Source organism: Heterodontus francisci, chromosome 10 (genome assembly GCF_036365525.1).
Source record: "Heterodontus francisci isolate sHetFra1 chromosome 10, sHetFra1.hap1, whole genome shotgun sequence".
Taxonomy (NCBI): Eukaryota; Metazoa; Chordata; class Chondrichthyes; order Heterodontiformes; family Heterodontidae; genus Heterodontus; species Heterodontus francisci.
Window position 1 is genome coordinate 3,334,747 of NC_090380.1, and position 14,785 is coordinate 3,349,531.

The following is a 14,785-nucleotide window of genomic DNA, read 5'->3' on the forward strand; positions in this document are numbered from 1 at the left end:
GACACTCTCTATCACTCTCTATCACTCTCTGACACTCTCTGACACTCACTATCACTCTCTGACTCTGTCTGACACTCTCTATCACTCTCTGACACTCTCTGACACTCTCTGACACTCTCTGACACTCTCTGACACTCTCTATCACTCTCTATCACTTTCTGACACTCTCTATCACTCTCTGACACTGTCTGACACTCTCTGACACTCTCTATCACTCTCTATCACTCTCTATCACTCTCTGACACTCTCAGACACTCTCTGACACTCTCTGACACTCTCAGGCACTCTCTGACACTCTCTATCACTCTCTGACACTCTCAGACACTCTCTGACACTCTCTGAAACTCTCTATCACTCTCTATCACTCTCTGACACACTCTGACACTCTCTGAAACTCTCTATCTCTCTCTATCACTCTCTGACACTATCTGACACTCTCAGACACTCACTATCACTCTCTGACACTGTCTGACACTCTCTGACACTCTCTATCGCTCTCTGACACTGTCTGAAACTCTCTGACACTCTCTATCACTCTCTATCACTCTCTATCACTCTCTGACACTCTCAGACACTCTCTGACACTCTCAGACACTCTCAGACACTCTCTGACACTCTCTATCACTCTCTGACACTCTCAGACACTCTCTGACACTCTCTATCACTCTCTATCACTCTCTGACACTCTCTGACACTCTCTGAAACTCTCTATCACTCGCTATCACTCTCTGACACTCTCAGACACTCTCTGACACTCTCTATCACTCTCTATCACTCTCTGACACTCTCTGACACTCTCTGAAACTCTCTATCACTCTCTATCACTCTCTGACGCTATCTGACACTCTCAGAAACTCACTATCACTCTCTGACACTGTCTGACACTCTCTGACACTCTCTATCACTCTCTGACACTGTCTGACACTCTCTATCACTCTCTATCACTCTCTATCACTCTCTGACACTCTCAGACACTCTCTGACACTCTCTATCACTCTCTGACACTCTCAGACACTCTCTGACACTCTCTATCACTCTCTATCACTCTCTGACACTCTCTGACACTCACTATCACTCTCTGACTCTGTCTGACACTCTCTATCACTCTCTGACACTCTCTGACACTCTCTATCACTCTCTATCACTTTCTGACACTCTCTGACACTCTCTGACACTCTCAGACACTCTCTGACACTCTCTGAAACTCTCTATCACTCTCTATCACTCTCTGACACTCTCTGACACTCACTATCACTCTCTGACACTCTCTATCACTCTCTGACACTCTCTATCACTCTCAGACACTCTCTGACACTCTCTGACACTCTCTATCACTCTCTATCACTCTCTGACACTCTCTGACACTCTCTGACACTCTCTATCACTCTCTATCACTTTCTGACACTCTCTGACACTCTCTGACACTCTCAGACACTCTCTGACACTCTCTGAAACTCTCTATCACTCTCTATCACTCTCTGACACTCTCTGACACTCACTATCACTCTCTGACACTCTCTATCACTCTCTATCACTCTCAGACACTCTCTGACACTCTCTGACACTCTCTGACACTCTCTGACACTCTCTATCACTCTCTATCACTCTCTGACACTCTCTGACACTCTCTGACACTCTCTATCACTCTCTATCACTTTCGGACACTCTCTGACACTCTCTGACACTCTGAGACACTCTCTGACACTCTCTGAAACTCTCTATCACTCTCTATCCCTCTCTGACACTCACTATCACTCTCTGACACTCTCTGACACTCTCTATCACTCTCAGACACTCTCTGACACTCTCTATCACTCTCTGACACTCTCTATCACTCTCTATCATTCTCTGACACTGTCTGACACTCTCTATCACTCTCTGACACTCTCAGACACTCTCTGACACTCTCTATCACTCTCTATCACTCTCTGACACTCTCTGACACTCACTATCACTCTCTGACTCTGTCTGACACTCTCTATCACTCTCTGACACTCTCTGACACTCTCTGACACTCTCTGACACTCTCTGACACTCTCTATCACTCTCTATCACTTTCTGACACTCTCTATCACTCTCTGACACTGTCTGACACTCTCTGACACTCTCTATCACTCTCTATCACTCTCTATCACTCTCTGACACTCTCAGACACTCTCTGACACTCTCTGACACTCTCAGACACTCTCTGACACTCTCTATCACTCTCTGACACTCTCTATCACTCTCTATCATTCTCTGACACTGTCTGACACTCTCTATCACTCTCTGACACTCTCAGACACTCTCTGACACTCTCTATCACTCTCTATCACTCTCAGACACTCTCTGACACTCTCTGAAACTCTCTATCACTCTCTGACACTCACTATCACTCTCTGACACTCTCTGACCCTCTCTATCACTCTCAGACACTCTCTGACACTCTCTGACACTCTCTATCACTCTCTGACACTGTCTGACACTCTCTGACACTCTCTATCACTCTCTATCACTCTCTGACACTCTCTGACACTCTCTGACACTCTCTGACACTCTCTATCACTCTCTGACACTCTCAGACACTCTCAGACACTCTCAGACACTCTCTGACACTCTCTGACACTCTCTATCACTCTCTGACACTCTCTGACACTCTCAGACACTCACTATCACTCTCTGACACTCTCTGACACTCTCTGACGCTCTCTATCACTCTCTGACACTCTCTGACACTCTCTGACACTCTCTATCACTCTCTGACACTCTCTGACACTCTATCACTCTCTATCACTCTCTGACACTCTCAGACACTCTCTGACACTCTCTGACACTCTCTGTCACTCTCTGACACTCTCTATCTCTCTATCACTCTCTGACACTCTCAGACACTCTCTGACACTCTCTGACACTCTCAGACACTCTCTGACACTCTCTATCACTCTCTGACACTCTCTATCACTCTCTATCATTCTCTGACACTGTCTGACACTCTCTATCACTCTCTGACACTCTCAGACACTCTCTGACACTCTCTATCACTCTCTATCACTCTCTGACACTCTCTGACACTCACTATCACTCTCTGACTCTGTCTGACACTCTCTATCACTCTCTGACACTCTCTGACACTCTCTATCACTCTCTATCACTTTCTGACACTCTCTGACACTCTCTGACACTCTCTGACACTCTCTGACACTCTCTATCACTCTCTATCACTCTCAGACACTCTCTGACACTCTCTGAAACTCTCTATCACTCTCTGACACTCACTATCACTCTCTGACACTCTCTATCACTCTCTATCACTCTCAGACACTCTCTGACACTCTCTGACACTCTCTATCACTCTCTGACACTCTCAGACACTCTCAGACACTCTCAGACACTCTCTGACACTCTCTGACACTCTCTATCACTCTCTGACACTCTCTGACACTCTCTGACACTCACTATCACTCTCTGACACTCTCTGACACTCTCTGACGCTCTCTATCACTCTCTGACACTCTCTGACACTCTCTGACACTCTCTATCACTCTCTGACACTCTCTGACACTCTATCACTCTCTATCACTCTCTGACACTCTCAGACACTCTCTGACACTCTCTGACACTCTCTGTCACTCTCTGACACTCTCTATCTCTCTATCACTCTCTGACACTCTCAGACACTCTCTGACACTCTCTGACACTCTCAGACACTCTCTGACACTCTCTATCACTCTCTGACACTCTCTATCACTCTCTATCATTCTCTGACACTGTCTGACACTCTCTATCACTCTCTGACACTCTCAGACACTCTCTGACACTCTCTATCACTCTCTATCACTCTCTGACACTCTCTGACACTCACTATCACTCTCTGACTCTGTCTGACACTCTCTATCACTCTCTGACACTCTCTGACACTCTCTGACACTCTCTGACACTCTCTGACACTCTCTATCACTCTCTATCACTTTCTGACACTCTCTATCACTCTCTGACACTGTCTGACACTCTCTGACACTCTCTATCACTCTCTATCACTCTCTATCACTCTCTGACACTCTCAGACACTCTCTGACACTCTCTGACACTCTCAGACACTCTCTGACACTCTCTATCACTCTCTGACACTCTCAGACACTCTCTGACACTCTCTGAAACTCTCTATCACTCTCTATCACTCTCTGACACACTCTGACACTCTCTGAAACTCTCTATCTCTCTCTATCACTCTCTGACACTATCTGACACTCTCAGACACTCACTATCACTCTCTGACACTGTCTGACACTCTCTGACACTCTCTATCGCTCTCTGACACTGTCTGAAACTCTCTGACACTCTCTATCACTCTCTATCACTCTCTATCACTCTCTGACACTCTCAGACACTCTCTGACACTCTCAGACACTCTCAGACACTCTCTGACACTCTCTATCACTCTCTGACACTCTCAGACACTCTCTGACACTCTCTATCACTCTCTATCACTCTCTGACACTCTCTGACACTCTCTGAAACTCTCTATCACTCGCTATCACTCTCTGACACTCTCAGACACTCTCTGACACTCTCTATCACTCTCTATCACTCTCTGACACTCTCTGACACTCTCTGAAACTCTCTATCACTCTCTATCACTCTCTGACGCTATCTGACACTCTCAGAAACTCACTATCACTCTCTGACACTGTCTGACACTCTCTGACACTCTCTATCACTCTCTGACACTGTCTGACACTCTCTATCACTCTCTATCACTCTCTATCACTCTCTGACACTCTCAGACACTCTCTGACACTCTCTATCACTCTCTGACACTCTCAGACACTCTCTGACACTCTCTATCACTCTCTATCACTCTCTGACACTCTCTGACACTCACTATCACTCTCTGACTCTGTCTGACACTCTCTATCACTCTCTGACACTCTCTGACACTCTCTATCACTCTCTATCACTTTCTGACACTCTCTGACACTCTCTGACACTCTCAGACACTCTCTGACACTCTCTGAAACTCTCTATCACTCTCTATCACTCTCTGACACTCTCTGACACTCACTATCACTCTCTGACACTCTCTATCACTCTCTGACACTCTCTATCACTCTCAGACACTCTCTGACACTCTCTGACACTCTCTATCACTCTCTATCACTCTCTGACACTCTCTGACACTCTCTGACACTCTCTATCACTCTCTATCACTTTCTGACACTCTCTGACACTCTCTGACACTCTCAGACACTCTCTGACACTCTCTGAAACTCTCTATCACTCTCTATCACTCTCTGACACTCTCTGACACTCACTATCACTCTCTGACACTCTCTATCACTCTCTATCACTCTCAGACACTCTCTGACACTCTCTGACTCTCTCTGACACTCTCTGACACTCTCTATCACTCTCTATCACTCTCTGACACTCTCTGACACTCTCTGACACTCTCTATCACTCTCTATCACTTTCGGACACTCTCTGACACTCTCTGACACTCTGAGACACTCTCTGACACTCTCTGAAACTCTCTATCACTCTCTATCCCTCTCTGACACTCACTATCACTCTCTGACACTCTCTGACACTCTCTATCACTCTCAGACACTCTCTGACACTCTCTATCACTCTCTGACACTCTCTATCACTCTCTATCATTCTCTGACACTGTCTGACACTCTCTATCACTCTCTGACACTCTCAGACACTCTCTGACACTCTCTATCACTCTCTATCACTCTCTGACACTCTCTGACACTCACTATCACTCTCTGACTCTGTCTGACACTCTCTATCACTCTCTGACACTCTCTGACACTCTCTGACACTCTCTGACACTCTCTGACACTCTCTATCACTCTCTATCACTTTCTGACACTCTCTATCACTCTCTGACACTGTCTGACACTCTCTGACACTCTCTATCACTCTCTATCACTCTCTATCACTCTCTGACACTCTCAGACACTCTCTGACACTCTCTGACACTCTCAGACACTCTCTGACACTCTCTATCACTCTCTGACACTCTCTATCACTCTCTATCATTCTCTGACACTGTCTGACACTCTCTATCACTCTCTGACACTCTCAGACACTCTCTGACACTCTCTATCACTCTCTATCACTCTCAGACACTCTCTGACACTCTCTGAAACTCTCTATCACTCTCTGACACTCACTATCACTCTCTGACACTCTCTGACCCTCTCTATCACTCTCAGACACTCTCTGACACTCTCTGACACTCTCTATCACTCTCTGACACTGTCTGACACTCTCTGACACTCTCTATCACTCTCTATCACTCTCTGACACTCTCTGACACTCTCTGACACTCTCTGACACTCTCTATCACTCTCTGACACTCTCAGACACTCTCAGACACTCTCAGACACTCTCTGACACTCTCTGACACTCTCTATCACTCTCTGACACTCTCTGACACTCTCAGACACTCACTATCACTCTCTGACACTCTCAGACACTCACTATCACTCTCTGACACTCTCAGACACTCACTATCACTCTCTGACACTCTCTGACACTCTCTGACGCTCTCTATCACTCTCTGACACTCTCTGACACTCTCTGACACTCTCTATCACTCTCTGACACTCTCTGACACTCTATCACTCTCTATCACTCTCTGACACTCTCAGACACTCTCTGACACTCTCTGACACTCTCTGTCACTCTCTGACACTCTCTATCTCTCTATCACTCTCTGACACTCTCAGACACTCTCTGACACTCTCTGACACTCTCAGACACTCTCTGACACTCTCTATCACTCTCTGACACTCTCTATCACTCTCTATCATTCTCTGACACTGTCTGACACTCTCTATCACTCTCTGACACTCTCAGACACTCTCTGACACTCTCTATCACTCTCTATCACTCTCTGACACTCTCTGACACTCACTATCACTCTCTGACTCTGTCTGACACTCTCTATCACTCTCTGACACTCTCTGACACTCTCTATCACTCTCTATCACTTTCTGACACTCTCTGACACTCTCTGACACTCTCTGACACTCTCTGACACTCTCTATCACTCTCTGACACTCTCAGACACTCTCAGACACTCTCAGACACTCTCTGACACTCTCTGACACTCTCTATCACTCTCTGACACTCTCTGACACTCTCAGACACTCTCAGACACTCTCAGACACTCTCTGACACTCTCTGACACTCTCTATCACTCTCTGACACTCTCTGACACTCTCAGACACTCACTATCACTCTCTGACACTCTCTGACACTCTCTGACGCTCTCTATCACTCTCTGACACTCTCTGACACTCTCTGACACTCTCTATCACTCTCTGACACTCTCTGACACTCTATCACTCTCTATCACTCTCTGACACTCTCAGACACTCTCTGACACTCTCTGACACTCTCTGTCACTCTCTGACACTCTCTATCTCTCTATCACTCTCTGACACTCTCAGACACTCTCTGACACTCTCTGACACTCTCAGACACTCTCTGACACTCTCTATCACTCTCTGACACTCTCTATCACTCTCTATCATTCTCTGACACTGTCTGACACTCTCTATCACTCTCTGACACTCTCAGACACTCTCTGACACTCTCTATCACTCTCTATCACTCTCTGACACTCTCTGACACTCTCTGACACTCTCTGACACTCTCTATCACTCTCTGACACTCTCAGACACTCTCAGACACTCTCAGACACTCTCTGACACTCTCTATCACTCTCTGACACTCTCTGACACTCTCAGACACTCACTATCACTCTCTGACACTCTCTGACACTCTCTGACGCTCTCTATCACTCTCTGACACTCTCTGACACTCTCTGACACTCTCTATCACTCTCTGACACTCTCTGACACTCTATCACTCTCTATCACTCTCTGACACTCTCAGACACTCTCTGACACTCTCTGACACTCTCTGTCACTCTCTGACACTCTCTATCTCTCTATCACTCTCTGACACTCTCAGACACTCTCTGACACTCTCTGACACTCTCAGACACTCTCTGACACTCTCTATCACTCTCTGACACTCTCTATCACTCTCTATCATTCTCTGACACTGTCTGACACTCTCTATCACTCTCTGACACTCTCAGACACTCTCTGACACTCTCTATCACTCTCTATCACTCTCTGACACTCTCTGACACTCTCTATCACTCTCTATCACTTTCTGACACTCTCTGACACTCTCTGACACTCTCAGACACTCTCTGACACTCTCTGAAACTCTCTATCACTCTCTATCACTCTCTGACACTCTCTGACACTCACTATCACTCTCTGACACTCTCTATCACTCTCTATCACTCTCAGACACTCTCTGACACTCTCTGACACTCTCTGACACTCTCTGACACTCTCTATCACTCTCTATCACTCTCTGACACTCTCTGACACTCTCTGACACTCTCTATCACTCTCTATCACTTTCGGACACTCTCTGACACTCTCTGACACTCTGAGACACTCTCTGACACTCTCTGAAACTCTCTATCACTCTCTATCCCTCTCTGACACTCACTATCACTCTCTGACACTCTCTGACACTCTCTATCACTCTCAGACACTCTCTGACACTCTCTATCACTCTCTGACACTCTCTATCACTCTCTATCATTCTCTGACACTGTCTGACACTCTCTATCACTCTCTGACACTCTCAGACACTCTCTGACACTCTCTATCACTCTCTATCACTCTCTGACACTCTCTGACACTCACTATCACTCTCTGACTCTGTCTGACACTCTCTATCACTCTCTGACACTCTCTGACACTCTCTGACACTCTCTGACACTCTCTATCACTCTCTATCACTTTCTGACACTCTCTATCACTCTCTGACACTGTCTGACACTCTCTGACACTCTCTATCACTCTCTATCACTCTCTATCACTCTCTGACACTCTCAGACACTCTCTGACACTCTCTGACACTCTCAGACACTCTCTGACACTCTCTATCACTCTCTGACACTCTCTATCACTCTCTATCATTCTCTGACACTGTCTGACACTCTCTATCACTCTCTGACACTCTCAGACACTCTCTGACACTCTCTATCACTCTCTATCACTCTCAGACACTCTCTGACACTCTCTGAAACTCTCTATCACTCTCTGACACTCACTATCACTCTCTGACACTCTCTGACCCTCTCTATCACTCTCAGACACTCTCTGACACTCTCTGACACTCTCTATCACTCTCTGACACTGTCTGACACTCTCTGACACTCTCTATCACTCTCTATCACTCTCTGACACTCTCTGACACTCTCTGACACTCTCTGACACTCTCTATCACTCTCTGACACTCTCAGACACTCTCAGACACTCTCAGACACTCTCTGACACTCTCTGACACTCTCTATCACTCTCTGACACTCTCTGACACTCTCAGACACTCACTATCACTCTCTGACACTCTCTGACACTCTCTGACGCTCTCTATCACTCTCTGACACTCTCTGACACTCTCTGACACTCTCTATCACTCTCTGACACTCTCTGACACTCTATCACTCTCTATCACTCTCTGACACTCTCAGACACTCTCTGACACTCTCTGACACTCTCTGTCACTCTCTGACACTCTCTATCTCTCTATCACTCTCTGACACTCTCAGACACTCTCTGACACTCTCTGACACTCTCAGACACTCTCTGACACTCTCTATCACTCTCTGACACTCTCTATCACTCTCTATCATTCTCTGACACTGTCTGACACTCTCTATCACTCTCTGACACTCTCAGACACTCTCTGACACTCTCTATCACTCTCTATCACTCTCTGACACTCTCTGACACTCACTATCACTCTCTGACTCTGTCTGACACTCTCTATCACTCTCTGACACTCTCTGACACTCTCTATCACTCTCTATCACTTTCTGACACTCTCTGACACTCTCTGACACTCTCTGACACTCTCTGACACTCTCTATCACTCTCTGACACTCTCAGACACTCTCAGACACTCTCAGACACTCTCTGACACTCTCTGACACTCTCTATCACTCTCTGACACTCTCAGACACTCACTATCACTCTCTGACACTCTCTGACACTCTCTGACGCTCTCTATCACTCTCTGACACTCTCTGACACTCTCTGACACTCTCTATCACTCTCTGACACTCTCTGACACTCTATCACTCTCTATCACTCTCTGACACTCTCAGACACTCTCTGACACTCTCTGACACTCTCTGTCACTCTCTGACACTCTCTATCTCTCTATCACTCTCTGACACTCTCTGACACTCTATCACTCTCTATCACTCTCTGACACTCTCAGACACTCTCTGACACTCTCTGACACTCTCTGTCACTCTCTGACACTCTCTATCTCTCTATCACTCTCTGACACTCTCAGACACTCTCTGACACTCTCTGACACTCTCAGACACTCTCTGACACTCTCTATCACTCTCTGACACTCTCTATCACTCTCTATCATTCTCTGACACTGTCTGACACTCTCTATCACTCTCTGACACTCTCAGACACTCTCTGACACTCTCTATCACTCTCTATCACTCTCTGACACTCTCTGACACTCTCTGACACTCTCTGACACTCTCTATCACTCTCTGACACTCTCAGACACTCTCAGACACTCTCAGACACTCTCTGACACTCTCTGACACTCTCTATCACTCTCTGACACTCTCTATCACTCTCTGACACTCTCTGACACTCTCAGACACTCACTATCACTCTCTGACACTCTCTGACACTCTCTGACGCTCTCTATCACTCTCTGACACTCTCTGACACTCTCTGACACTCTCTATCACTCTCTGACACTCTCTGACACTCTATCACTCTCTATCACTCTCTGACACTCTCAGACACTCTCTGACACTCTCTGACACTCTCTGTCACTCTCTGACACTCTCTGTCTCTCTATCACTCTCTGACACTCTCTGACACTCTATCACTCTCTATCACTCTCTGACACTCTCTGACACTCTCTGACGCTCTCTATCACTCTCTGACACTCTCTGACACTCTCTGACACTCTCTATCACTCTCTGACACTCTCTGACACTCTATCACTCTCTATCACTCTCTGACACTCTCAGACACTCTCTGACACTCTCTGACACTCTCTGTCACTCTCTGACACTCTCTGTCTCTCTATCACTCTCTGACACTCTCTGACACTCTATCACTCTCTATCACTCTCTGACACTCTCAGACACTCTCTGACACTCTCTGACACTCTCTGTCACTCTCTGACACTCTCTGTCTCTCTATCACTCTCTGACACTCTCAGACACTCTCTGACACTCTCTGACACTCTCAGACACTCTCTGACACTCTCTATCACTCTCTGACACTCTCTATCACTCTCTATCATTCTCTGACACTGTCTGACACTCTCTATCACTCTCTGACACTCTCAGACACTCTCTGACACTCTCTATCACTCTCTATCACTCTCTGACACTCTCTGACACTCACTATCACTCTCTGACTCTGTCTGACACTCTCTATCACTCTCTGACACTCTCTGACACTCTCTGACACTCTCTGACACTCTCTATCACTCTCTATCACTTTCTGACACTCTCTATCACTCTCTGACACTGTCTGACACTCTCTGACACTCTCTATCACTCTCTATCACTCTCTATCACTCTCTGACACTCTCAGACACTCTCTGACACTCTCTGACACTCTCAGACACTCTCTGACACTCTCTATCACTCTCTGACACTCTCAGACACTCTCTGACACTCTCTGAAACTCTCTATCACTCTCTATCACTCTCTGACACACTCTGACACTCTCTGAAACTCTCTATCTCTCTCTATCACTCTCTGACACTATCTGACACTCTCAGACACTCACTATCACTCTCTGACACTGTCTGACACTCTCTGACACTCTCTATCGCTCTCTGACACTGTCTGAAACTCTCTGACACTCTCTATCACTCTCTATCACTCTCTATCACTCTCTGACACTCTCAGACACTCTCTGACACTCTCAGACACTCTCAGACACTCTCTGACACTCTCTATCACTCTCTGACACTCTCAGACACTCTCTGACACTCTCTATCACTCTCTATCACTCTCTGACACTCTCTGACACTCTCTGAAACTCTCTATCACTCGCTATCACTCTCTGACACTCTCAGACACTCTCTGACACTCTCTATCACTCTCTATCACTCTCTGACACTCTCTGACACTCTCTGAAACTCTCTATCACTCTCTATCACTCTCTGACGCTATCTGACACTCTCAGAAACTCACTATCACTCTCTGACACTGTCTGACACTCTCTGACACTCTCTATCACTCTCTGACACTGTCTGACACTCTCTATCACTCTCTATCACTCTCTATCACTCTCTGACACTCTCAGACACTCTCTGACACTCTCTATCACTCTCTGACACTCTCAGACACTCTCTGACACTCTCTATCACACTCTATCACTCTCTGACACTCTCTGACACTCACTATCACTCTCTGACTCTGTCTGACACTCTCTATCACTCTCTGACACTCTCTGACACTCTCTATCACTCTCTATCACTTTCTGACACTCTCTGACACTCTCTGACACTCTCAGACACTCTCTGACACTCTCTGAAACTCTCTATCACTCTCTATCACTCTCTGACACTCTCTGACACTCACTATCACTCTCTGACACTCTCTATCACTCTCTGACACTCTCTATCACTCTCAGACACTCTCTGACACTCTCTGACACTCTCTATCACTCTCTATCACTCTCTGACACTCTCTGACACTCTCTGACACTCTCTATCACTCTCTATCACTTTCTGACACTCTCTGACACTCTCTGACACTCTCAGACACTCTCTGACACTCTCTGAAACTCTCTATCACTCTCTATCACTCTCTGACACTCTCTGACACTCACTATCACTCTCTGACACTCTCTATCACTCTCTATCACTCTCAGACACTCTCTGACACTCTCTGACACTCTCTGACACTCTCTATCACTCTCTATCACTCTCTGACACTCTCTGACACTCTCTGACACTCTCTATCACTCTCTATCACTTTCGGACACTCTCTGACACTCTCTGACACTCTGAGACACTCTCTGACACGCTCTGAAACTCTCTATCACTCTCTATCCCTCTCTGACACTCACTATCACTCTCTGACACTCTCTGACACTCTCTATCACTCTCAGACACTCTCTGACACTCTCTATCACTCTCTGACACTCTCTATCACTCTCTATCATTCTCTGACACTGTCTGACACTCTCTATCACTCTCTGACACTCTCAGACACTCTCTGACACTCTCTATCACTCTCTATCACTCTCTGACACTCTCTGACACTCACTATCACTCTCTGACTCTGTCTGACACTCTCTATCACTCTCTGACACTCTCTGACACTCTCTGACACTCTCTGACACTCTCTATCACTCTCTATCACTTTCTGACACTCTCTATCACTCTCTGACACTGTCTGACACTCTCTGACACTCTCTATCACTCTCTATCACTCTCTATCACTCTCTGACACTCTCAGACACTCTCTGACACTCTCTGACACTCTCAGACACTCTCTGACACTCTCTATCACTCTCTGACACTCTCAGACACTCTCTGACACTCTCTGAAACTCTCTATCACTCTCTATCACTCTCTGACACACTCTGACACTCTCTGAAACTCTCTATCTCTCTCTATCACTCTCTGACACTATCTGACACTCTCAGACACTCACTATCACTCTCTGACACTGTCTGACACTCTCTGACACTCTCTATCGCTCTCTGACACTGTCTGAAACTCTCTGACACTCTCTATCACTCTCTATCACTCTCTATCACTCTCTGACACTCTCAGACACTCTCTGACACTCTCAGACACTCTCAGACACTCTCTGACACTCTCTATCACTCTCTGACACTCTCAGACACTCTCTGACACTCTCTATCACTCTCTATCACTCTCTGACACTCTCTGACACTCTCTGAAACTCTCTATCACTCGCTATCACTCTCTGACACTCTCAGACACTCTCTGACACTCTCTATCACTCTCTATCACTCTCTGACACTCTCTGACACTCTCTGAAACTCTCTATCACTCTCTATCACTCTCTGACGCTATCTGACACTCTCAGAAACTCACTATCACTCTCTGACACTGTCTGACACTCTCTGACACTCTCTATCACTCTCTGACACTGTCTGACACTCTCTATCACTCTCTATCACTCTCTATCACTCTCTGACACTCTCAGACACTCTCTGACACTCTCTATCACTCTCTGACACTCTCAGACACTCTCTGACACTCTCTATCACTCTCTATCACTCTCTGACACTCTCTGACACTCACTATCACTCTCTGACTCTGTCTGACACTCTCTATCACTCTCTGACACTCTCTGACACTCTCTATCACTCTCTATCACTTTCTGACACTCTCTGACACTCTCTGACACTCTCAGACACTCTCTGACACTCTCTGAAACTCTCTATCACTCTCTATCACTCTCTGACACTCTCTGACACTCACTATCACTCTCTGACACTCTCTATCACTCTCTGACACTCTCTATCACTCTCAGACACTCTCTGACACTCTCTGACACTCTCTATCACTCTCTATCACTCTCTGACACTCTCTGACACTCTCTGACACTCTCTATCACTCTCTATCACTTTCTGACACTCTCTGACACTCTCTGACACTCTCAGACACTCGCTGACACTCTCTGAAACTCTCTATCACTCTCTATCACTCTCTG